Source organism: Salvia miltiorrhiza, unplaced genomic scaffold (assembly GCF_028751815.1).
Source record: "Salvia miltiorrhiza cultivar Shanhuang (shh) unplaced genomic scaffold, IMPLAD_Smil_shh original_scaffold_441:::fragment_1, whole genome shotgun sequence".
In the NCBI taxonomy this organism is placed as follows: domain Eukaryota; kingdom Viridiplantae; phylum Streptophyta; class Magnoliopsida; order Lamiales; family Lamiaceae; genus Salvia; species Salvia miltiorrhiza.
The window spans coordinates 258,683-285,507 of NW_026651548.1; the positions used below are offsets into that span (position 1 = coordinate 258,683).

The following is a 26,825-nucleotide window of genomic DNA, read 5'->3' on the forward strand; positions in this document are numbered from 1 at the left end:
ACTGCAAGTCGGTTCGACGTTTGTCGGCATAAGACTTCTGTCTATCTTGGGCCTCTTTAATACGCTGTCGAATCTGACGGACGATCTCAATCATCTCGCCTACTGTATCTGGCCCCAAGATTCTTCTTTCGCCGACTTCATCCCAGTAAAGCGGCGATCTACATTTCTTCCCGTATAACGCCTCATAAGGTGCCATGGCGATAGTTGCTTGATAGCTGTTGTTGTAAGCAAATTCGATTAGTGGCAACACACGCTCCCAATCTTCTCCTCTATCTAGCACAACAGTCCTTAACATATCTTCTAGCGTTTGAATTGTCCTTTCGGACTGACCGTCGGTCTGCGGGTGGAAAGCTGTGCTGAAATTCAACCTTGTTCCCAATTCCTTCTGCAAGCTTATCCAGAATCTGGAGGTAAACTTAGAATCTCTGTCGGACGTGATTGTCTTCGGCACCCCATGTAAACGCACGATCTCCTTGATGTAGAGTTGGGCTAACTTATCTGATCTATACGTGATAGGAATAGGCAGAAAGTGTGCACTCTTTGTGAGTCTGTCTACAATGACCCATATTACCGTGTTACCTCGTCTTGTTTTTGGCAATCCTGTAACAAAGTCCATTGCAATATCGTCCCACTTCCATTCTGGAATTTCCAAAGGTTGTAGCTCGCCGTAAGGTCGTTGGTGTAAAGCCTTTACTTGCTGACAAACTAGACACTTTTCGACGAATAAAGCCACGTCTCGTTTCATTCCTTCCCACCAGAAATTTTCTTTTAGATCTTGATACATCTTAGTGCTTCCTGGGTGGGCGACATAAGGAGTGTCATGGGCTTCGCTCATGATCTTGTTCTTGAGTTCATCGTCATGAGGGATGCATATTCTCTTCTCAAAGAAAATAGCATTGTCGGCTTCTTCGTGATAGTTCTTGAGATTTCCTTCTCTTATCTTAGCTCGTAATTTCTCCAATTTATCATCCTTCCTTTGAGCTTCTACCACCAATTTCCTCAAATTCGGTATAATCGCGACCACCCCCGCTATTGTAGCAGGTGGGTTTATCACCTCTAATTTCATCCTATCAAAATCTCGTATGAGCTCTTCTTCCTTTGTAAGGATGTATCCCAGTTTCAATGGGACCTTGCGGCTCAATGCGTCGGCTACTACATTGGCCTTCCCCGGGTGATAATTTATACCACAGTCATAATCTTTTACTAATTCGAGCCACCTTCGCTGTCTCATGTTGAGATCCTTTTGCTCGAAAAAGTATTTTAGACTTTTGTGATCGGTGTAAATCTCACACCTGACACCATATAGATGATGTCTCCAGATTTTTAGTGCGTGCACTACCGCCGCTAGCTCTAGATCATGGGTCGGATAATTCAATTCGTGTGGCCTAAGTTGCCGCGATGCATATGCAATCACTTTGCCTTCCTGCATCAAAACGCATCCTAGTCCGTTCTTTGATGCATCCGTGTAGACCACATACTCCTTGTCTGGTTCCGGAATTGTTAGCACTGGCGCTGTAGTTAGCTTTTCCTTGAGCAGTTGAAAACTTTCTTCACACTCATTAGTCCATGTGTATTTAATTCCCTTTCGGAGTAATTGCGTCATCGGCCTTGCTATCTTGGAAAATCCCTCAATGAATCTTCGATAGTAGCCAGCCAATCCCAAGAAACTTCTGATCTCGTTTGGGGTAGTTGGCGACTTCCATCCTTGTACTGCTTCCACTTTGGCGGGGTCCACCTTAATACCTTCTGAAGATACAATATGTCCCAGAAATGTAACTTCTTTGAGCCAAAACTCACATTTGTTGAATTTGGCAAAAAGGCGTTCATCCCTAAGAGTTTGCAAAACAGTTCTCAGATGTTCCCTGTGTTCTTCTTCATTCTTGGAGTAAATGAGGATATCATCAATAAACACCAAGACGAATTTATCCAAATAAGGATGAAATACTCTGTTCATGAGGTCCATGAACACAGCTGGTGCATTTGTTAGTCCGAACGGTACAACTACGAACTCGTAGTGACCATATCTTGTTCGGAAAGCCGTTTTGGGTATATCTTCATGTCTAACCTTTAACTGATGATACCCAGACTTCAAATCGATTTTGGAGAAAACACTCGCGCCCTTGAGTTGGTCGAATAAATCATCAATTCTGGGCAATGGATACTTGTTCTTAAGCGTTAGCTTGTTCAGCTCTCGATAATCGATGCACAATCTCAAGGTTCCATCTTTCTTCTTGACAAACAGCACCGGCGCTCCCCATGGGGACACACTAGGCCTGATGAAGCCTAGGTCCAGTAACTCTTGTAACTGGATTTTCAACTCTTCCAATTCCTTCGGGCCCATTCTGTACGGTGCTTTTGATACCGGCGCCGCTCCTGGCTCTAGATCGATGGTGAATTCTACTTGTCTGTCAGGTGGTAATCCTGGCAAATTTTCTGGGAAAACATCTTGAAAATCCCGCTACGATCTCTACATCTTCCATTGTCTTTTCGGTCTCAACTTCCCCCGTTCAGGTATACGAGGAAGGCTTGGCAAGTCTTTCTTGTTCATCATCTTCCTTGCCTGTAAAGGCTGAAATAGTCGGCACTCTGTTCCTCCTGCATATTCCAGTAGGAAACTCAAAGCGTCCCTTCCTGGAAAGTTGAAACCGATTTTCCGCTCTTGGCACAATATCGTGGCATAGTTCTCCGCTAGCCAGTCCATTCCCAGGATTATATCAACGTCCTCCATCGATATAACATGCAAGTTGTTTGCTATAACCTTAAACGATCCTATGGTCAGTTCTAGGTTCGAGCAAGCATGTGTTACTACTGCTATTCCTCCTATTGGTGAAGAAATTCTCAAGTCCTGATTAGTCTTTTCAGGTTGGAGCTTTAAAGTTTTTACACATACACTTGCAATAAAAGAATGCGAGGCACCCGTGTCGAACAGAAGTATAACAGGTGTGTCAAGTAATGTGCCCATACCTGCCAAATTCCCTTGGTTGTTTCCTTGTTTATTCTTGTGCAGGGCATAGGCTCTTGCCTGTGGAATTTGCGGTGGACGTGCCGCAGGTCGATACTGCTGCTGTGGTGGTGGGTAGAGTAACTGTTGGCCTTGGATAGCCCTGAGTGGTTGTACTTGGCCCGGCTGATTCGGCCCTCTCATTCCTCCTTGTGGTTTTCCTTGGCAGTCTCTGGCAAAATGGCCCTTCTGGCCACACTTAAAGCAGGTATTGCTGCCAGCCAAGCATATGCCGTGATGTGACTTGGAGCATTTGGGACACAAAGGTGCCCTGAGCTGGCCCTGATTGTTTCCAGCTGATCCTGGATTGACTGGTCGTCCTTGCCATTGCCCTTTGTGGCATCATGTTCCCTTGCCATGGCCTCTTGTTATCTTGGTTGTTGTAGTAACCCCTGTTATTGTTGTTGTTGCCATCCCATTTTCTCTTCCCACGATCGTTGTTTCCCGGAGCTTGAGTCTGGGTTGGGCGGTCTTCAGGCATGGCTGCTTCAACATCCAGGGCTCTGCTAAGTGCCTCAGAGTGGGTGAGATTACCATGACCAGCAAGCGCCATCTTGATCTCATGCCTAAGGCCTGAACGAAACTTCTCGGCCATCTTTTCATCAGTGTCGATCAGATGAGGGGCATAGCGAGACATGTCGCAGAAAGCGCGATCGTATTCCGTCACGGACATCTTGTTTTGTTTCAGATTGAAAAACTCCGTCTCTTTCTTCTTTCTGTAGCTCTTGGGAATGTATTTATCGTAGATCTCCGTCTTGAAGTCTTCCCAAGTCAGGTTTTCCAATTGTTCGAGGGTCATTGCCCTCTTCTTGGTTTCCCACCAAAAATCTGCCGACCCAGTTAGTTGGAATGCAACACAAGAGAGTCTCTCTTGGTCAGAACAGTAAAGAAAGTCGAAAATCCTTTCCATTGCTCTAATCCAGATTTCGGCATCAGTCGGGTTGCCGGTCCCGTTGAATGTTGGCGGGCTCTGTTTAAGAAAAAGTTCCTCAACTCTTCGTGGGGGTTCGTTTGCGACTTCCCACATTGTTTCTTGGGGCTCTTCTGGGAGGCATTCTGTGATTCAAAGATAAAAGATCCTCAGTATATTCCTTACCTCAAATTCATAACATATTCCTCTTGATTTAATCATGAAAGCATCATAACAAAACATCTAAATCCTTATTGATCACAAGAGGGTACTAGGACAACTCAACAATTGTAAGGCTCAATTCTTGAACGATATCAAAACAAAGTGGTGCAGAAAAATTTGTTGAGAAACTCAGACGAATAACCAGATGGTAGAAAGGAGTAACTACTAGGTCGAACAAAATGATCTAGAGTAAAAACTCATCTGGCTTTTCAACCGAAAGTTGAAACACATGGGTCTTCAACCCAAAAGACGTCGACTGATATTTGGATCATGTGGACTGGCTAGGTCCAATCATCATCACCTCCCAATCACACGGAAAACATCATCCCAAACTTAGAAAGCCGTGGACAACTATTCATAATAAAACTCAAGTTCGTACTGGCAAACCAAAAGCTTAATTTAAAGTTCTATGTCCTATTGGACCCAAACCCCCGCGTATAACATGTACACAAATATATACATATATATAGGCAAAGCATACTGTTCTTAAAATCTATCGTGTACTAAAAGTCGATTCGGTGTTCCATCGCATGTGAACATTTGAACGTAGAGACTATGCTCAAACCCTTGATGCAGCGTTTGCCTTGAATTCGTCTTGTATCATCATCCCGTATTTTTCCTTCAACGTGTACATGTCTTTTCATTCCTCTTTGTAGTTCAAAAGAACCATTGTTTTCATTGTGGAGCTGAAATGATCTAAGTTCTCTTTCATTCTTCTATATCATCACTTTAAGAATCTAGATTGTAGAGATATCCTACTAATCCAGCAGTCTATGTTCTTTTAGAATAGTGATCATGCAACTTATAGCAATCTATGTTTTCTGGGGAAAGCTGCATGTGTCAATTCTCTATCATTCTTCTCTTATCATAACATCATAACTGCAATGATATGCCATGAAAGGCAAAACATTCAACATTTCAATGAAAGGCAAAACATTAAACATTTCATCATAGCATGCTCTTTACATAAACATTTTCATGAAACAGTTTAGAATAATAACATTTTTAAAACATTGTAACTGCAGTTACCTTTTTTCTTGATTGAGCACGATGCAATGGAGTGTTGAGCGGTGTCGTATGAACCCACATATGTCAAGTGAATCAATCTAGACATGACTTTTTAGAAAATGGTTTCTAGGGCCAGAGCAAACGAACTGCTCTGATACCACTCTGTCACAGCCCACTATCCCAATGACGGGTTAACCGGGGTTATGACTTGGGTGAACAATAAGAAATGGAAATTAAAAGGGATTTACTAAATAACCAACATTAATAACAACAAACTAGTGGTATATATATATATATCACCACTTGGGTAATTAACAAACGAGCCAGCCATAACGACTAAACCCCAAATGAAAGTTAAACAAAATGAAGGAGTAATAAGTTCCACAATACGATAACAAATTCAGAGTGTTTGCAGCGGAAAAACGTGTGAGTTATGCATATGGAGATGCATACTCAAGGTTTCATTACATAACATCAAAAGGGAAATCCGCTCAACACCGATCCATTCCATCGCCTGCTCAACCTGCACATTTAGAAATACATGCAGGGCTGAGTATAAAAATACTCAGTGACATAAGCCGAAAATACAACATGCATACATATATAAATTGAACTGCCATAACAGTAACACACAGGGGTTTTCATAAATGACCTGCGCTTACTAAAACATTTCATTCATTTTCATAAAGGTGGATGCATCCCATTTTCAGTCTATATGATCCATATCTGTCCTTTCTGTCACGCGCCGGGAAGGAGGCCTCCTTACCACGGACGCCAAGACCGGTCGCAAGCGACTCGCGGTCTCCATGAGTGTACACGTTAACCCTAGCTAGCGACCTTTGTCTAGCATAGGATCCCAATTGGATTTCCTTTAAAGTTGGCGAACCAACACAGATAGGATACATATAAAAAAAATAAAAATTTTGGCAGTCAATCATTTCATAAACATTTCATTTTCATAACATTTTCATTTTCATAAAGGGCATTGAACATATAAGCATTTTATAAGAACTGAATAAATAGTCAAAACATATCATGCATATATATTCGCATATGAGGCCTACGTCACGCAGGGGATCTCTATATACGTAATAATAAAATAATGCCCACCTCAATTGTTCTTAAAGCTGGCGTGGAATCGTTTCTTCTTCTGCTTCACTTTCTGTCGCCCGGACCTTCATTGATGAAGAGTCGATAAGTTCGTGAAGAAATTGTCATAAGACAAAGTCTAATTCTACGTGCCTAGGGTATCTTTTAAAGTTTTAGGGTTCTAACAGCATCCATATTAATCTCGTTTCATTCAATCAATAAAATGTAATCACTTATCATGTAACTATCATATAGGTTCGAACCCAATTGTTCGAACATCAACATGTACATAATCCATAACTTTCTTCTACACCCGTCATTTAGTCAAGTACTCCATCAATTAAGAACAAGCTATATATTATTACCCTGAAAATTTAATCATTATAAATCATGCTTTCTCATACTTCGCACATTTTCATCACTTAAATAAATAAATCATTTATAAACATATGCTTAGCAATTTAATATCTCAATTAAATCCCAAGCTCATTTGATAAAGTAAATCATATACTTAATCATTCTATAACACAATTCCACATAAATAGTCTCAATATATTTTTTTAAAACATGAAGCCATTCTAATAGGACATTTTAATTCCATTATAATGGAATTACTCATAAAATAATTTAATCCTTTTTCTTTTAAAAGAAACCATATTTATAATATTCTATACATTTCATTTTTTTTTTATGTAAATAAATAAGAAATTCCATTATTCATTTATAAATAATAAAACATTTTAAAATCCATTGAGATGAAATAAAACATTTTAACCATTTAAAAAAAATCCATACTCGTAAGCTTTGAAAATAATTTTATCATGTAATAAATGGGGCTTAATCCCAAAATATTTGCTTTAAAGTCCATTAATAATTTAAATAATAGAATGGACTTCATGTAGAATAAATAATCCAAACTCCCAATATTAAAATTTAAATTAAGAGATTTAAATTCACTAAATAATTTAGTGAAAAATCAAACATTTTTTTTATATAAATAAGGCCAAAATAATAATAAAAGTTCAAAGAAATAATGTAATAGGCTTGCCTAATTTAATGAGCCCAAGTAAAAATATATGAACTGAACCCATCAGTTAATTAAAAATCGGCCCATTAAAAATTTTAGCCCAACAGATTTTAAAAAAAAAAATCGGCCCACTCTCTCTTTTTTTAAAAAATTTCGACCCATATACAAGTCCAAAACCTTGAGCCCAAGCTAAACACTAACCCTAAATATACACACATATATCACACACACAAACACATAACACACGCACACACACAGCACATCTCGCCTCTCTCTCTCACTCAGTCTGTTCTCTCTCTCTCTCCCGACTCTCTCTCTGCTCGGTCGAGTGCGGCGCCGTCTCCGGCGCGCCACCTCGCCGAGCACCTCCCTTCCCCCTCTCATCTCTCTGACCTCCTCCGTCCGCCTCCCTCTCTCTTCAAGAAACGCACACACACAGCACATCTCATCTCTCTCCCTCTCCTCGTTTCTGCCGCCGCCGCCCGAGATCGGCGAAGGTCCGGCATATCGCCGTCGTCCTGCTCCTGTCCCGGTGAATCGACGGCAGCCGCGCCTCCTCACGGCCCATCCCCTCTCGGTATCTCTCTCTCTCTCTTCCTGCTCGCGGTGGGCAGTCACCCCGGCGACCACAGTGCCGCCGCGACGACCTCAACAGCACCGCTGCCTGCTCTTCTTTCTCCCCCTCGGCCGGTCGAGCAACGGCATCCCGAAGGGCCGCCGCTCGTGCCGCTGCTTCCGCCGCGTCGCCGCCGTCTCTGCCGGAGAAGATAAGTCCTTTCCCCTTTCCTACTTATTCCCCTTTTCTCTCTTTTCTAAATCTAAAACTCAATTAATCTTTCTCCTCTCCTCCCAATGTCTGACAGAAAAAAGAAAAGGCGGCGGCTTGCCGCCGAGCCGTCGCCGTCGCCGGCCCTGAGCAGCCGTCGGCTGCTCTCACTCCTCCCTCCGTCCCCGGTCACACACAATAAAGACACAAGAAGGCTCAATTTCAGTCCAGATTCACATATAGAAAGTTAGGGTTTTGTTTAGAAATTCTGTTCTTTCATCATTTCTTTTTATCAGATCTTGAAATTCTTGTAATTGTAATAGTTAGGTGAAAATAATGATTATGAGTGTGTGTTTGTTTGTTGGTGGTCCTCTGATGCTTGATAAGATGATGTAATTGAAGCAATAATAATCTAAAAGAAGTTGTTTATGCTGGAAATAACCTTGAAGAGGCAGATGAGGATTTGTGGCTTCTGCATAAATGATGCTAGGTGTTAGAATGTAATCCTCGAAAAATTAAATGGAGGAAATAAACAAAATTTACACACCTTGATTCTTGATTTGGAACTTGAAACAAACTTGATAATTTCTTTGAAGGACCCGTGAGGAGTAGGAGGAAAGAAAATGGTAATTTAGAAGATTAGAGAGAGAGGATTTCTTAATGAGGAATCTGCAAGATGTAGTGCTGAATATGGAATATAGTGGTGGAGAAATAAAAAAATGAAGTGTGTGGAGAGTTAGGTGTATTGGTGGGGAAAAAGGGTGTAGTAGTGGGGAGGTAGTGGAATAATGATTATTTAGTGGAATGAGTGTAGAAGATGGCCGGCAATGATGAGTGTAAAGAGTGTTTAGTGGAATTAGTGGAATTAGTGGAATAATTTGCATATGATGAGTGTTTCCAATACCATCAATTTATTTAAGAGATAGATGTATGTGGAAATGAAAAGTATATGATAACGTATTTGTAATACTAATTTCGGGTTTCCATATAACAAAGCTTCGTTATAACTCTCTACAAATTACATATTTTATAACTCGTTTTATAAGTCGAAAATTAATCACGACTTCAATTAAATAATAGAAATACTATTTTTATCGTATATAAATTAATAACTTGACTTTGCTAAGTCAATTATTAAATTAGAAAATAAATTATTGACTGCTTCAATAATTCTTTAAATCTCAAACGGATTCAAATAATAATAAGAATTTAGCACATCAAAATACATATATAACAATTAAATCACATCAGATAAATCAAATCAGTTTTATTATTAATGGATGCCGAACCCTAATTATTAAGTCTTTAATCAGTGATTAAAAACTGGGATATGACAGACGTCCTCCTTCTTCTTCCTTCCCCACGCTGAATTCAAACGAGCCCTAATTCTGGAAATCATCGTCGCGGTCGCGCCTCCGTCTGGAATCCGGCGGGCGGTCGTCGCGTGGAAGTGGCTGCTGCTTCGCCTGGAGTCGCCGCCGGCTGGAGTTGCTGCTGCTCGTCCGGTGGTCAGCGCCTGCTGGAGGAGCGCTGCCGCCGCCCGCTGCTTAAGCCTTCCAGCGCCGCCGTGCTGTCACTGAGCAACCGGCGAGAAGAGTACGCCGCTGCTGCTGCCGTTCGAAGGTTCGGTAAAGTCGCTAGCGTCGCTCCCTCGAGCTCCGACGCCACTGCTGCTACTGGAATCTTCTGCTTCGCCGTGTCGCTGCACTCCAGAATCGGTGAGATTTGCCGCTGCTGCGCACGATCCTCTGCTCGGCCATGGTTCCGGTCGGCCTCAGCGATTCCCCAGCTCCGACGTCGTCGTTACTCGAATGCAGGCGAGACGACTAGAAGTCGCCGCCTTCTCTCTCCGTTCCGGCAGTTGGGGCTCGGTAGTTGCCTTGGGCAGTCGGCCCTTCCCTCCCTTAAAGCTAAGTCTAATCTCTCTCTCCAATTCAAACGCTTATCTAGTTTCTGAGGGTGTGAGTTCTTGTGATTGCTACTCTGGGGTGCAGTGGAAATGAAGCATGTAAAATCCTCTGTTGTAAAGTATTTCCCTATTGTACAACATATCTTGACTATATCGTGTAGATAAACTGTGATTATGCTAAGCATGGATGTGAACTGGATTGAATATTCAAGATAGTAGAATACCTCGCTTGTATTCAATTGATTGGTTGTTGCTGGAGTGTAGTGAAGGGTGAAATAACTGAAATGGATTGAAGTTGCCATTGTTTAATGAATGAAGGAGACTTGAACTGAAAACAGCAAAGTTAAGGACAAAGCTTACCTTGCAATTGTTTGGTTTGATTGATGTATTGTTCGTTGTAGTTGATTAGTTCCACTGAGGAATTAACTGAAATAAATGATGGTTCATTGTATAATGCAGGTGAATTTAGTCGAGGGAGAATGAAAGTATTGAGCCAAACCTTACCTTGAAGTTGGTAGGAGCAGTGAAGAAAGATCTTTGTTCTTCTGAAATTGCTAAGTGAGGGTGAAGAATATGGTGTTCTTGGATGGAGTCAACTAAGTGTATTTGGTTTACGTGAGTTGATGTAGGCTAAGTGGAGGATTATTGTAGTGGAAAAAAATTGAGTAGTGGTGGGAAAAATGATGAGTGATGGGGGAAAGTGGTTGGGAAAGAGTGAATGGTTGGGGTGAAAAATGAGTGGTCAAAGATTGATGGAAAGAAAAAGAAAAAAAAAATAGAGAAGAATTAATGATGTATTTTCTATGTCTCGGTGATTCCGTAACTGAAATAAAATACTGGCTTCGATTCTGCTTGATACTGTATTTACATAAATCTCGATTTCGACATGTGATATCTCGCTAAAATCGATAAGTTATAAAATGAATAAAAATTAAATCCGTAGATTTAATTCGTTCGTTGTCCTAATATATAAATTAAATCCGCAGATTTAATTAACTCACGAGTCTGAAATAATCCACAACTTGAGTAAGAATAAAATCTAATTCCATCTCGCTTAAATAAATAACGTGACTTTGCTAAGTCAGTTATAACTCTGAAATAATATCATTGACTGCTTAAACAATATAAATTCAGGATCATAAGCTGAATTCATATCAGAATAATAACCGTTTTCATTCACTGATGAACATAAATAAACACTCATTACTGGATTTAATATTTATAAAAGAGCGGGTCACTACACCTACCCTATCTGATTATAGATGGTATAAAGATGCCTTCTTAACTCATATCCTTAAAAGAAGTGATTGTAATGCTTCATTCTGGAAAGAAAGATTCATAGCAGGACTCCCCAAATTATTTGGGGAAAGAATACATCAAAAACTCAAAGAGGCTGTTGGGAACCTTGTGGAAAATCCTAATCCTTGTTTTGATGATACCAAAATTCATAGGTCTTAATTGTAATAGACTAGAACAGTTTTGAACTCAAGTGTTAGAATTCGTTTCAAGTTTTGTATGCGGTTCTGAAGACTGAAAACTGAAGGACGAAGGACTGAAGACTGAAGACTGAAGATACCAATTGAAGTATCAGTTGAAGAATCAGTTTGGAACTGATTACTTAATGCGTGCCACAGACTGATACTAAAGTCAAGTATCAGTTGAACATTCTTCCTCGGACTGATCTTCCAACGTTTAAAGGAAGCCACGTACTCACAAGAGTACAGCCGCATTAAATGCAGAGATCTCAGGATCTTATCTCTGCAGAGGTCATTCCTATTTGGTGGTTACTTTTTCAGAGACGTCACATCTCCTGTCCCTCAAGAGAGCCGTTTCCGCCAGACAAGGAACCTCGATGATTGAAGCCTCAACCTAAATTCGAATTGCTCTCCAACGGAAGAAATCTTGAGGACGTTCTACGCCAACGGATCTATGCAAGAGTTCTCCTACGAATAGCGCTCGAGGATCACTTCAACCTTCACCGATTCAACGACATAAGCTGAAGCTCTGCCAAAATCGCTACTCAGCCTAAAGCTCAACCTCCCCAAAGCTTGAATCGAAGAAGAGAATTCCAAAGCCAAAATCAGTCACTGCTGATTACATACATTCTCTTAGACCTTAAGCAAACCTTTGTTTACCCAGAAGCTAAGGTCAAACCTGCTACAAAGAACTTGTTCTTTGCAGTATAGTTGGCACTCGTTCAAACCTCCTTTCCAAAAGAAAGATTTGAGTGTTTTGAGTGATTCGGAGTTCAGAAAGGTTTTCTGTCTCTGAGAGTCTTAGCGCGGGTTGTGCTAAGCAAGAGAAATCCGACACGAGTGAAGTGTGGGTACTGAAGAAGGGTTTTCTTCAGTGGTACGGTTGTGTGCACCCGGCAAGCACACGGTTTGGTTTGCAGTGCACCTGTTAAGCACTTGCGGAGTGGATTGTTGGTCTGATCAACCGACCGTGAATGTAGGAAAGGGTTTTTCCGAACCACGTAAAAGTCTCTGTGTTGTTTACAGCTTTCAGTTTTACTTTCCTACTTGTGTTATTTCAATTGATAAACTGAATACTGAATAACTGCAAAGAGAAACCTAAGACCAACAACGTGCTCAACCGAGGCTATTGCGAAACTAAGTTTAATTTCTGCTGTGTATGATATCAGTCTGACTGATCTATCTTTTGATAGTCAGGAAGAGTGTTATCATCTCTGTTTTAGCAAACTCGACTGAAGCCCATAAGTGCATCAGTTAAGTTCCAGCAACTTAACTGATAACTCCTTACTGAAGAGCTTTCAGTATCAGTCGTAAACCCTGTTTGGTCAAAACTGCTTTCAGTTAACAGGCGTATGTGTTTGCATGAAAAGTTTCGTTTAGATCTCTATCTTGAGATCTCTTTCTTTGAAGAAAAGAAAAATAGCCCATAGGTGTATTCCCCCCCATACACCTATTCGAGACCCCCGGGACCTAACAGAGGCCACTGGATCAAATGAAATAAATTTCACTACTATTACTTACGGTCAACTTTTTGCTTTTATTAAAAAAGAAGGTCTTTTACTTTGCACAGAACTTAAAATACAATCCAAATATGGTTCTGAAAAGAATAGATTCAAAAAAGAAATAGGGACTTTTTGTGAGTCTTTTGGTCTACAAAAGATTCAAGCTCCATCCTCAAAACTTAAACAAAAAGAGAAAAGATTTTCAAAAAACACTGAATATAAACCCCATAAAAGAAAATACTTCAGAAAACCTTTCAATAAATCCAGAAATTTTTCTAAACAAAAACCTTTTAAAGAATTTGAAAAAACAAAAATTACTTGTTGGAAATGTCATAAACAAGGACATAAAACAGACGTCTGTCCTCTCAAAAGCAAAATTGATGAAATATTTTTCGACAATGAAGATCTTAAGAATAAAATCTCATCTCTATTAATTTCAGAAAAAATATCATCTGATGAAGATCAAGAATATTCGAATGAAAATTCCTCAACTGATCCTGAAAACAATTTCATAAATCAAATATTTGATAGTGATGAGTCAGAAGAAGATGAAGATCCTTGTAATGGATTTTGTCCTCTTAATATTAATGTTATTACAAAAAATAAAAATGAAAAAGAATTACTTTTTGACCTTATAGAAAAGATCCCTGACCAAGAAGATAAACAAAAATATTTAAACAGACTCAGAGAAATAATTTTGAAAGAAGAAACTCCTAAGGAAGATAAAATTATCCAATCTATTGAACCCTTTAGTATTTCAAAATTATTTGAAAAGACTCCTTCTTCATCTATTTACAATAAAAGTATTAATACTAATGATCTACAAATGGAAAATAATCTTTTAAAACAACAAGTTAATATACTTAATAAAGAAATCAACAATTTACATATAAAAGATCTCGAATTAGAAACAAGAATATCCCTTCTCAAAGATAATCAAGAAGATATTTCTGAATCATCAGAACATCACACTATTGATAATTTTGACTCTTCTATACTCAATATTGAGCAAATATCTTTTCAGAAATGGTATTCGGTTATCACTTTAGTTATAGATGATTTCAAAATTAATATTACTTGTTTAATTGATAGTGGAGCAGATCAGAATTGTATTAGAGAAGGACTTATTCCTTCCAAATATTATGAAAAAACAAATGAAAAATTAACTGCAGCAAATGCCACTCCTCTTAATATAAAATATAAACTTTCTAATGCTCATATATGCAACGAAGGATATTGTTTTAAAACTCCATTCATATTAGTCAAAGATCTCAATCAAGATATAATTCTTGGAAACCCATTTCTTACTATCCTTTATCCTTTCGAAGTGAACGGAACAGGAATCACCACTAATATTTTAGGGAATTCTATCTCCTTTAAATTCATAAAACCTATTAAAGAAAGAGAAATATCTCTACTTCAACAACACTATATTTTTCAAATAAATTCTATTCAAAGAAAAGAATTTCATATTAAAACTCTACAAGAAGAATGACCTTATCTCAAAATCGAAGAAGAACTCCTTGATAAAAATATTCAATTAAGGATTACTAATATAGAAAATACTAGTCCCTCCGTCCGCCAAAACTAGACTACTTTGGTTGGGCACGGGATTTAATAAAATTGTTGATGATTTTGATGTAGTGGACAAAGGGTCCCACCACTTTATGAGATGTGTGGTTGATATTGAATTTGGGGTGGGGTTTTTGTAAATAAAGAGTGTTTGTAAGGATAAAAGATTAAAGTGGGTGGTGGGACCATTTCTGTAACACCCCGCCTATTTATATTAAGTTTAGAATTTATTTTAAACTTAGATTAGGATGATTTACACCGGAAAAATGAAAAATGATTTATATTTTAAATTCCAACAAAATTTATTTTCAGAAGCCTTAATAAAAATTTAGTCTTTTGAAATTTTGTGCATTTCATAAATTGAATTATATGAATATGTGATTATTCTATATGATTAGTATTTATTTGCACATGATTTAATTTAGGTCTATGTTAAGCTTTAATTTTTGAATGTGTTGGGCTTTGACAAATATTATTTTGGGCCCTAGTTTTAATTAAGTCTTCCTTGTTAATAATTAAGCCCAAAAAGAGAAGCCCACTCTTTTGCACGCTTCCTAGCTGCCAAGTACAGCACCTCCATTTTGACTCCTTCACCCATCTCAACCATGCGCCCACTCTTTTGCACGCTTCCTACCATTTTGACTCCTTCACCCATCTCAACCATGCGCCCACTCTTTTGCACGCTTCCTACCATTTTTGACTCCTTCACCCACGCTTCTTACCTTAACATGTTCATCCTACTCCCTTAAATATCCCCCTTATTCATCTAATTCCTCACCCCAGCAACGAAGTTCAAACAAACAAGATCACCGCATAACATATCAGAATTCATTCAATCAAGGTTTTACCTTCTAAACTCCAACTTATTCCCTCTGCATAAATGACAATACGATGCATCCTATCTATGTATGCTGTTTTACTTCTACAACTTATCAAACCAACAAAGCATGAGAATAAACTGCATAACTTGGATACTACTACACATTTGTGCTTTTACAATGTTATACATTCAAAAGATGATAAAACAAGATCGGTAAATTGAAAAGAAAAAAATCCAAACTTGTGTCTTGTTATGTCGACTTGTGGTGTGTTTGTTGCTGGTCATGAGAGTCGAGAGTAGAGGGGAGGGCAGCGACGGCTTCTCGCTGTCGTTCGCCGGAAGTCAGAGGGAGATGGGGACGGTACGGTCGGCGGTGGCTCCAAGCTGCTGTCCGGCCGAGGAAAGGGAAGAGGAAGTCAGGAGCTACGGCACGGCGGCTCTGCCCGCTGCTGTCGAGGATGGAGAGAGAGAGGGTGAGAAGGGCGGCGGTGGTTAGTTTCCGCTGCTGCGGCCGCCGGATCTGTAAACAGGGGAGGATTGAGAGAGAGACGATGGAGGTGGAGGGCGCGGTGGCAGTCCGCTTCTTCTACTGCTGTCGGCCGATTTAAGTGAGGAGTGAGGGAGTTCAGGCAGCGGCGGCTGGTCTGGTGCAGTCGTCGGAGGGAGTTCTGGGTTCGGTGAAGAAAGGGGTGGTGGCGCGGCTTACGGCTGTGCGGTCGCCGGAGCAGCAGGAACAGCGGCACTCCTCGCCGTTGAAGAAGAAGAGGGATGGGCGTCTGTTTGAGGGAGATAGGAGAACAGAGGAGAGGGAGAGGGTTGTCGGGGGCGGCGGCGTGGCCGGCGACGCCTACCGCCGGAGGAGAGAAGAGGGCGAAGGGGGGGGGGGGGCAGCTGCTGCTGCGCCGCTGTGTGTTCGTGTGATGTGTGAGTTGTGTGTGAATGTGTGTGTGCGTGAGATTAAAATGAGGGATTTAGGGCTAGGATGTTGGGCTTACTTTATTTTCGTTGGGTTTGGGCTGATTTATTTATTAAGTGTTGGGCCTGTTTATTTTTAAGTGATGGACTGCATTTTTTTTTCAATTGGGCTGCGAATTTTAAAATAAAACATAGGCTCCATTTAATTGTTAGACTTCTTTAATTGATTTATTAATTTGACTCTTTAAATAGAGTTTAAATAAATTATTTTTAAAGAATAGTTGCATAATAATATTATTTGTATTATGTGCATATGTCGAATGTATTTACTTAGTTATGTGTTTTAAAAGCATGAAAGAAATTTGCATTAAAATATTTTGCAAATAAAATCATTTTGATTAAATTGGTTTATTTATAAATCCAATTATTTAAGAAAATCGAGCAAGGATATTGTTGGTGTCCTTGACTCAAGAATTTAGTTTTCAAATATTTATTTTTGAAAACCCGGCTAAATGAATCATAGAATGTTAAGCACATCACCATGACTTAAGATTAGATTCAGGAGACCTATTAAGAGTATAGATTTCTTGTAGGCTTTGTGGATCGTGAGGACTAGCGTTGCTATTCCGATTCAGAGTTAAGAATAAACGACAGGCATTGCCTAATCAGGTGGGCTTATTTTCCAAATGTATGATTTAGCTATTGAGCTTAAATGTTTCAATGAAATGAAAACTGTTTATCCGATAAAATATTTTTGTGCACTCTGCTCTGTTTAAGGCTCGTAACAATGAATCGATCGAGGTTCTCTCTTGACCTAACACGTTATTTGAGAATTGTGTACACCTATTAGCTGACTCGGTGGGTTGATCTCCATTCGGGCACTAATCATGTATGAGGCGTTATAAGGGTGCTCGACGGGATGTGTTCCGGAGCATTGGGTCCCAAATGGGAACTTGACTGGGTTACGCCCTCAGTTCAAGTAAGCAGGAGTAATGGATCCGTCGGTGGCTAAAAGGTCCGGGATCACAGCGAGTAACGGAAAGGGAGTGTGACAATTGCGCGCAATATAATAAAATGTTTTAACATGCTTAGAAGTTATTTCAATTTAAAACCTTCTAAGTCATGTCAAGTATAATTGGATAAACTGCTCTTATGATTATGAAATGTTTATAAAAATGCTAGCCCACTAAGTACATTAGTACTTAGCCCAAAATTACTTTCAAATGTTTTCAGGTTGATTGGTCGGTGCTGACGGGGCAGAGCTGAGGCTAGGGTTCAACTCCGTATTTTGTCTTCCGCTGTTGCATTAGCTCTTATTTGTCTTATGTTTCTCGATCTTAAGACCTTTATGTTAAATTCTGAATTATGTTTCTTATCGAGTGTAGACTCTCAACTTCTAGCTCTATGATATTTAATGTTGGTTATCAGAAGCATGAAACCAAACTTGTGATCCTGAAGTTTAGAATGTTGTTGATTGATTAGTATCACTTGATTTCTATCTTTCTTCATTCAAAGGGCGTTGCCCAACCTTTTACCCTATTATCTGAATTTCACAAGGTTCTTCCCTTGTTTATTTCTATGATTTTAGTCGCACCCCGATTATAGTTTATTCCTTCAAGAATTGGGGTGTGACAATTTCCATAAAAGGAAAGTGGTCTACTCTTTGCGGACGCCCAATATAGTAAAAATGGTCTACTTTTGGCGGACGGAGGGAGTATTAAATAAAGTATTTGTTTAGATTTACCAAGTGCTTTCTGGGAAAGAAATAAACATATTGTTTCCCTTCCATACATTCCTAAATTCGATGAAAAGAATATTCCTACCAAAGCTAGACCTATTCAAATGAATCATGAATTACTTAATACTTGCAAAGAAGAAATAAATTCTCTTCTTATGAAAAAATTAATTAGACCTTCAAAATCTCCTTGGTCTTGTGCTGGATTTTATGTTAACAATCAAGCAGAAAAGGAACGAGGAGTTCCTAGATTAGTCATTAACTACAAACCTCTTAATGAAGTTTTAGAATGGATTAGATATCCAATACCCAATAAAAGAGATCTTGTTAATAGATTATATAAAGCAAAAATATTCTCAAAATTTGACCTCAAGTCAGGATTTTGGCAAATCCAAATTATTGAAAAAGACAAATATAAAACAGCTTTCACAGTTCCTTTTGGACATTATGAATGGAATGTAATTCCATTTGGATTAAAAAATGCTCCTTCAAAATTTCAAAATATTATGAATGAATTTTTTAATGATTATTCAGATTTTTCAATTGTTTATATTGATGATATCCTTATATTTTCTCAAAACATTGAACAACACTTCAAACATCTAAAAATATTTATACAAGTAGTTAAAAGAAACGGATTAGCCATTTCTTCCTCAAAAGTAAAACTATTTCAAACTAAAATAAGATTCTTAGGACATGATATTCATAAAGGAACTATTAAACCTATTACTAGGGCTATTGAATTCGCAGACAAATTTCCTAATGAAATTAAAGAAAAAACTCAATTACAAAGGTTTCTTGGATGTCTCAATTATATATCTGATTTCTTTCCCAAATTAAGAATAATCTGCAAACCTTTATTTCAAGGACTTCAAAAAAACCCTCCTCCATGGACTTCTATCCATACTGACATTATCAAGAAAATAAAAATACAAGTTAAATCTTTACCCTGTCTAGGCATTCCTAAACCAGATGCTTTCATGATTATAGAAACTGATGCGTCAGACATAGGATATGGGGGATCCTTAAACAAAACATCTCATCTCATGCATCTCATGCATCTACATCCCTTTCAAAGAAAAATGAACAACTTGTTAGATTCCATTCTGGAATTTGGCTTGGACCACAAAAGAATTATTCTACAATCAAAAAGGAAATTATTGCCATTGTTCTTTGTATTTCAAAAATTCAAAGTGATATTTTTAATAAAAAATTTCTTTTAAGAATCGATTGCAAATCTGCTAAAGAAGTTTTACAAAAGGATGTTAAAAATATTGTTTCAAAACAAATCTTTGCCAGATGGCAAGCTATACTTTCAAGTTTTGATTTTGACATAGAATATATCAAAGGAGAAAATAATTCTTTACCTGATTTTCTAACCAGAGAATTTCTTCAAAATTCTACAGAAAAGCATGAGTCGATACAATCCAAATAATCCGAATCAATTCCAAGCCCTTGTTGAATTCCCAGAACTCCCATACTCTCAAATAGTCAAAGTTCCCGCACCTACTACTCCCGTTAAAGCTTCAACTTCAAAGACAACTATTTCAAAATTCAACCCTTCCAATACTTATTTTACCAAACCAAATGCTCAGAATATTACCTTGACAAAATTCACTACAACTCCAGATTTTGCAAAACTCAAAGATATTATTTTAAGGTACTTTCCAAAAGGATGCCAATGGTATTCTGACAATACTCAAAAGACTCAAATTTTCTATGAATTCATCCTTGTTGATTCAAATTCTATCGAACTTGTTCATACATATGATCCCAAAAATCCAGAAAGAATTTCATTCTCGAAATGTATCATCAAAAAGATCGTCCGTTCTGATGAATGGACTTTTCCTCATTCTGAAAGAGGATTTTCCAAAAAAAATTCACCAAAAGGATATTCCTATCCAGACTACAAAATGGCGTGGTTCAAAACCTTTTTCCTCAGACCCTTTGATCATTCATGGTTCTTTACTTTCCATTCGGAATTTTCAAAAACTTCATATCCAATTTGGTTTCTTGAATGGTGGATGGATTTCGGTCCATTACCCAATATCCTCCCAGCAGACGTCCATCAAGGATACGATCATTACATTTCAAAAGCCCCAGGTCCTATGTACCTCAAAGATATTCAATTCTATTCGGAATTCAAAGTTCCCTGGATCTTTTGCTGGAGTTATGCTATTGCACAATTCCATCCATAACCATTACCCATGTCAATTATTAGGGAATTCAAAATTAAATGGTGGAAAAACTTCTCCACCAAGCTCTGCAATTTCAATGTTGTCCAGAAGTTTCTCCAGACAGGTGAAAAACCCAAATGGGAGAAAGCAGTTCAAGAAAATATCATTCAAGATCTTCCTTCCAAAGAAAAGAAGAAAGAATCAGTTCCTCTTTCTCAAAAACAAGTCAAGATGTTCCAACTCTTTGAAGAAGATCCCGAGACAGCAAAAGAATATCTACAATTCATCAAGATGAAAAGAGAATCAGAAACAGAAGAAACCACCTCTGAAGGATCTTGTGCAAATTATGGAGGACCATGTGAACAAGATCCCTTTGATTTCTGACTACCTGTTCATCCTATTCATAAAAATAAAAAGAAAAAGAAGCAAAAGAAAAAGAAAGAAAACAAGAAAAATTCAAAAGAACAAAAAAGAAAAGAAAAAAGAAACAAAAGAAAAAAGGAAAAAGAAAAATAAAAAAATTTCAACTAACCTATCTCAATGCAGGAAGTTCAAGACTTTCGGAGCAAAACCATGGGATAATTGACGTTGGCCGACATCTTTTTCCCATCATGAGTCTCACTCAAGACTGTGGCACTCTTTTCAAAAGCAGCAGATGGCAGACAACTTTTGACTCCAATCAAAGACTTTCAAGGCACACGACAACTTTTGACTCCAATCAAAAAACTTTCAAGGCACATAAACACATTTTTCAAAGCAGATGGTCCACTCAACTATTCAATTAGAGACTTTGAGGTATTTCCAGCCAATCTCCACTCATCAGTCGACAAAGACATCTAAAAGAAATCCTCTATATAACAGGATTGAATTTCATTTCAAGAGGTAGACAAAAATTGACGGAGCAAGTCATTTTCTAAACCTCCAAACCATTCCCTCAGTTTATAAAGCCTACTTTCTTGTATAATTTCTCTTTACGAATTCAAAATTTCTCTATATAGTCCTAGATTTTATTATAGCACTCATTTTCAATTTTTATATTGCACTCAATACCATTATTAATTCCCTGGGTTAGGATTGGTATCAGAGCCATTCCAATATTATCTAGGAAAATAGTAGGACTTTGCCTAGACTCTGTTTTACTGTTTAAATTTCAAAGCTTTATTTGGTCTATCAATTTAACGGTTTGGTCAGCCTTGTTTCGTTTGGTCAGCCCAAGTGAGGTGGTCCCGATTAGGTGGTCCCTATTAAAATTGAATCGATCCATTAAAGCCTAAGAAATTTCATCAGTATTAATGGCATCCAGAATAAGAACTCTATTTTCCAAAAATAATAATGCGAATAATTCTGGTATTGTTCAATCCAGTGAAATCAGCATACCAAACAATTATTCAAATTGGACTATTCCTGAACAACCAATAGAATCTATGTATCAAATCGGAACATTTGATTTCAAAACTGCTTTTTCTATTAAAACTCATGAAGAAACTATTTCTCTTCAAGAAGAATTTCAAAGCATGCAACTTCTTTCAAAAGTTTCTATAAGAAAATACATAGAAAAGGGTTATAGGTATATTCATTTCGGGTTAATTCAAGTAGCAGTTAAACCCTTAGTTCATATTGGAGTTGATGCTCCTGTTTATCTTGCCCTTAGAGATAATAGATTAAAGAAGTATAAATCATCTTTATTAGCAATGATTCAAACAAATGTTTGTAATGGTCCTATTTATTTCAACTGTGCTCCCAATTATTCCATAGATCTCACAGATCCTTTAATTCTTGATTCTTTAATTCTTGATATTCACCTTCAAGGAGATGAATTTAAGAATCTTTGTAAAAATTTTGCTGTCATATATCGAGTTTACTTTAGAGTTATGTCATCTCATTTAAATCCAAAATTTAAATTCACTCCAACCTTAAAAGATGAAACTGTCATACTTCAAATTGAAGCTGATAATTCAACATCTTTCGTTCCTAAAAGACTTAAATGGAATGAAATAACTATTCCTAATGAATTCATAATTCAAAATCCTCAAATACCAAGAGGAATTGAAAAACGAGAAGTCTCAGAGATTGAAGAAGATGATGACGGGAGAATTCTTCTAAGATTTAATTCATATAGAGAACAAAGAAAATCCTCAATACGTATTCAAGAAGTCTCATCAAGAAATTCATTTTCTGAAAGTTCTAAATTTAATTATCCTAATATTAAAGTTAATTACAAATCTCCAATCCCTTCGACTAGTTATCAAACTGAAGAAGAAACACATCAAGTAGGATCTCCTACTATTTCTCAAATGGAAGATCAAATCAATATGATTTCTAATATGAATTTCTCTATTAATTTCAATTACCTTGAAAAGGAATTTAATGATCCAGAAGAAATTGAAAGAAAAGAATGGTTTTTAAAACTTGAAAAACCTTTAAGAGATAAACTTCAAATTGAATGGATAAAAGGATTACATAAATTAAAATCTAATATTCCAATTTTAGATTGGTTTCAAGGATACTGTCAGCTTAATGATATTAATAATGTCTACAATCTAGATCAAATAAATGTTCAAACAAACCTTTATAAAAAATGGAAATTAGCTACTGGTTCTATATTAACTTCCATTCATCCTCCTTTACAAAATATCAAAATACAAATTCCTAATGGAGAAATATCTGCTACTCCATTTCGTACTGGAAGAGACGGAGAAGATGGACCAAAAATGAGTGATATTAAAAAACTCCACGAACAAAATAATTATTCAAATCAAATCTTACAAACTATCGCCGAACAAATAGATCATATTTCAACAAAAATTGATTCACAAAAACAAATAAATAATTTTCCACATAATATTTCAAATCCTCATTTTATTCCTAGAAGTCTTCCTGAGAAAATAGAAAACAAACTCAAATTATGTCACAGCCCGCCCTAACTATGGATAGTTAGGCTGAGTGATCCACGACTAGGGATGGGGTTAAAGAAGAAGGGGAAGAAAAGGGGCGTCATTTATAGCCGTAAAACTTACTCATCTTAATAAAACTCGTCATTTTTATTCATTAATACTCAATTGAAAACAGTCTATGAAAGACAGCATAAAACTTAATTAATATCATTAATCAAGTTATACATCGTATGAAACCATTCTCTTAAGACTCAAAGTATGACATAACATACTATAACATCAACAACATCTTGCAGCGGAAAGTAGCTAGACATATGTATGAAGACATATTCTAGACAGGTTAACTATTTATTAACAACCCTGGAGACTCCGCTCATTTCAGCACCATCATCACATCAGCTCAACCTGCACATTTAGAAAACATATGCAGGGCTGAGTACAAAAGCACTCAGTGGGCACGTATGCCTAGGTATAAAAATACATGCTTCAAAACTGTAAATTGTCATGCCATCATAAACAGTACAGCAAGGGAGTTTTTCGCTAAAAAGGCCCAAGCTTACTAAGTTCATTTGTGATTCTTAAAGTTCGTCTGATCAGACTAAGTTCTTTTGTAATCTATCATATCTGAAACTGTGTGCCGGAGAGGTGGCCACCTCTCACGGTCACTTGACCGGCCAACCCGCTAGATGACTCACGGTCACTGGTGTACACTAGCCCTGGCAGGATAGCTATCAACTGCTCAGGACCCGAATTCGATTGCATCATTGGCAAAGCCAAAGCAGATAGATATCATACTAAAATTTAAACATTTTATGGCAAGACAACAGTTGTAATATTTTCCAGTTCAAAGATTTGTAACGAAATATTTGTTCAAAGGTAGCATTAAACTCGTTTCATAGATATATAAAACTGAAATTAACAGTTAAATCATCTCATGCATTCATTCGTATAAGAGGCCTACGACACGTAGGGGATCTCTATATACGTATAGTAAAAGTAATGCCCACCTCGTTGTGTCTCTGTATCAATGAGTAACGTCACTCTCTCCCTCAAGTCGTTACTTCCCAAAAGGACCTTCATCGTTATGAAGAATTGGTGAGAAGTTATAAAAGAAACCTCGATTAATAATCTAATCTCTTTTATGAAACATTAGTATCTCTAATGTTCATCTCTCTTGATTGTTAATCAATATAACAATTATTATCTCTCGTCATTACTCATTAATTATAACATCCTTATGTTATAATTAGCAGCGCTTCAATTAAAAGAAATATTTAACACATCGAAAAGTCCACTTTCTTAGCAGATCTATTCGCTCTCATCTCGTCTAATTAACCAATTAGAAAGTTAAACTTTCCATTAGGTATGTATTTGAGTCACAGGTCAACAAGAATTGACTATGCTCAAATTCTAATTTCACTAAAAATTTCGACATGACCTATTCATATATAATGTCAGCCACGAGATTTCAACGCGTGAATCTCACTACGTGAACTCGTCTCTCGACTCAAAACTTAACATCTTGACATCTTTTCAACGCAAACCAAACAATTCAAAATCATCAAAACTCTTTATCAGTAAACTATCATTTATACTCGACACCAATTGTTCGAGTGTCAGATACCAACATTTATGTGCGTTAATCATAACTCTCACAACTCACACCATTTAGTCATATCGTATCATCCATCAAAACAAATATAATCAAGTTGTTTTCTAGAAAGTTTTGCTGTTTTTGTGTCATCTTTAAAAATTCATAACAACCAACTCAATCATCATAAACTCTCATACCAATTGATCTCAAAAATTCCATGAAGTGTAGTTCACTCTAAAAATGGTAGTTAACCAAAAAGGTTAAAGGTTTTTGGAGATATTGCTCTTTTAGTTCAGGCTGTCAAAGATTGACAGTTTCTGCCAATTTTGTTTAGGCCATTAGAAACCAAGGAAAACCTTAATAAAATTCAATCAAATTTAATCAGCCAAAACTAAAGGTATCCTTGAAGATTTGGTTAAAATTTCACAAGAGAAAACGTTCATATGATCTGCCAAATAAACAATGAAACTCATACACTTTTACTGTTGGAAAAATATGACAGCAGAACAGGGCATTTTTGAAATAATAAACTGCTCTGTTTCAGAGGTCATAAAAATCGAAATCTTATGTTTTTAGAAAAGTATTGAAGTCTAGTTTCGTTTAAAAAAAACGGTGATGCAAAATCCTTCATGGATTAATAGATATAAACGTTTTTGTGAAGTCTACCAACAGTTGACAGATTCTGTCAAGGATTTTTTTCAAAATATCTTTAAAATACCAAACATCATCCAAAAGACATGAAATGTTGCAGCGACGAAATACACATATCATAGATAAACATACTAAAATTTCAGAGCCATCAAGCAATGAAAACTCATCGAAACATAAGCTTGAAACTGCTGTAAAATTTTGACAGAATTCCAGTTTTAATTTCGTTCAACAATTATCATCCATAAATTGTAAATCAATTAGCATGCTCATGTGATATCGTAGAACACATATACGCAATAATATTCATTATGCAACGTCCCAAACTTCACGAATTTAAATAATCATACTCTAAAAACTTATACAATTTTCGTGCTTGGAAAAATACGAATTTAATATATATCGATTCTAGCATACCCTTAAGCACAAATATCAAGTCAAAACGATCAAACAAAAATCGAAAGACAAGCTAATATGTGAAAAACGGGGCTGCCCTCATGGGTTTCATAGCTACGGTTCGTTCCGTTCTTACTCCCTTCATTAAACATGCTCAACATCTACCCAAGAACAACATACTAAAATTTCACGACGATCCGACGTCGTTTCAAAATAAAGTCGAGAATCGACGTTTTTCGACGTCGACGAAAATCGAAAAGAAAACCATCAAAACGTAGGTAGAGATCTTACCTACTTAGATACGTGATCGAAAAGATGATCGGCGCTCGTCTCGGTGCTCAAATCGGAGGTCAAAAGCTTAAATGGTATTAACGTTGAATATAGTGTGTGTTTTGGGTGTTGTGTGTGTGAGTTTGTGTGTTGTGCGTGAGTTTAGAGTGTTTGGTTGTAGCAGCCAACACTTTAATAGGGAAAGGGGCTTTGGGAGGTTTGGGGGTGGCTAGGGGTAGGGTAGGTTAGATATTTAAGATATTAACCCGTTAGTCGTTAAATATCTCGTCTCGTCTCATTTTAACAACTAACAACCCATACTCTTTGTTACTCGCCCTCTCAACCTCTACTCACTTTCATTGCACTCGTAATTCTATATAAATATAGAAAACACAAGCTCGTTCTCGAAATTCTGATAAACGAGCTCATTTCGTTTATCGAGAAATCTTGATTTACTATTCACTCGTCGTCCAAAAATAAAAACTTTCATTATTGGACTCGTATCGAAAAACTAAGAATATTTCTCGACGACGTGCACGTAAGATTTTGAAAGTCGACAAAAAGACGAAATAGCAGTATTTTACTATTCATCGTCAAAAAGTCAAAATTTTGAAAAACGTCTTAACGGACTCAGATCTCACTTCCGAGTTCATCGTTCTCATTCAAATAATTATCTCGAATTATTCAAATACTCAAACTCAAATACGGATATAAAATCCCACATCATTCTCACATCATCGAAAGAACATCTCAACATCTTAAAAAAAATAACAAGAAAACTTCATATAACTCCTCATCTCTTTACAAAGTAAATCAAACAAGGGATCTAAACCCTAATTACTCAAACTCAAGCAATTAACACGTCATCAAAGGCCCGGGTATTACAAATTATCTA

At 37.3% G+C, this 26,825-nt stretch overlaps 2 long non-coding RNA genes across 2 annotated transcripts; both read right to left on the reverse strand.

Moving 5' to 3' along the window:
* Positions 1 to 5,406: 5,406 nt before the first annotated feature.
* LOC131004600 (uncharacterized) lies at positions 5,407 to 9,003 on the reverse strand. The gene is made up of 4 exons (XR_009095068.1): positions 8,571 to 9,003; positions 8,466 to 8,495; positions 6,252 to 6,316; positions 5,407 to 5,664 (listed from the first exon to the last, which is right to left on the reverse strand). It is a non-coding gene; the product is annotated as an uncharacterized LOC131004600 (long non-coding RNA).
* Positions 9,004 to 23,201: 14,198 nt separating this feature from the next.
* LOC131004601 (uncharacterized) lies at positions 23,202 to 26,080 on the reverse strand. Its single transcript, XR_009095069.1, has 3 exons — positions 25,952 to 26,080; positions 24,030 to 24,096; positions 23,202 to 23,427 (listed from the first exon to the last, which is right to left on the reverse strand). It is a non-coding gene; the product is annotated as an uncharacterized LOC131004601 (long non-coding RNA).
* Positions 26,081 to 26,825: the final 745 nt, after the last annotated feature.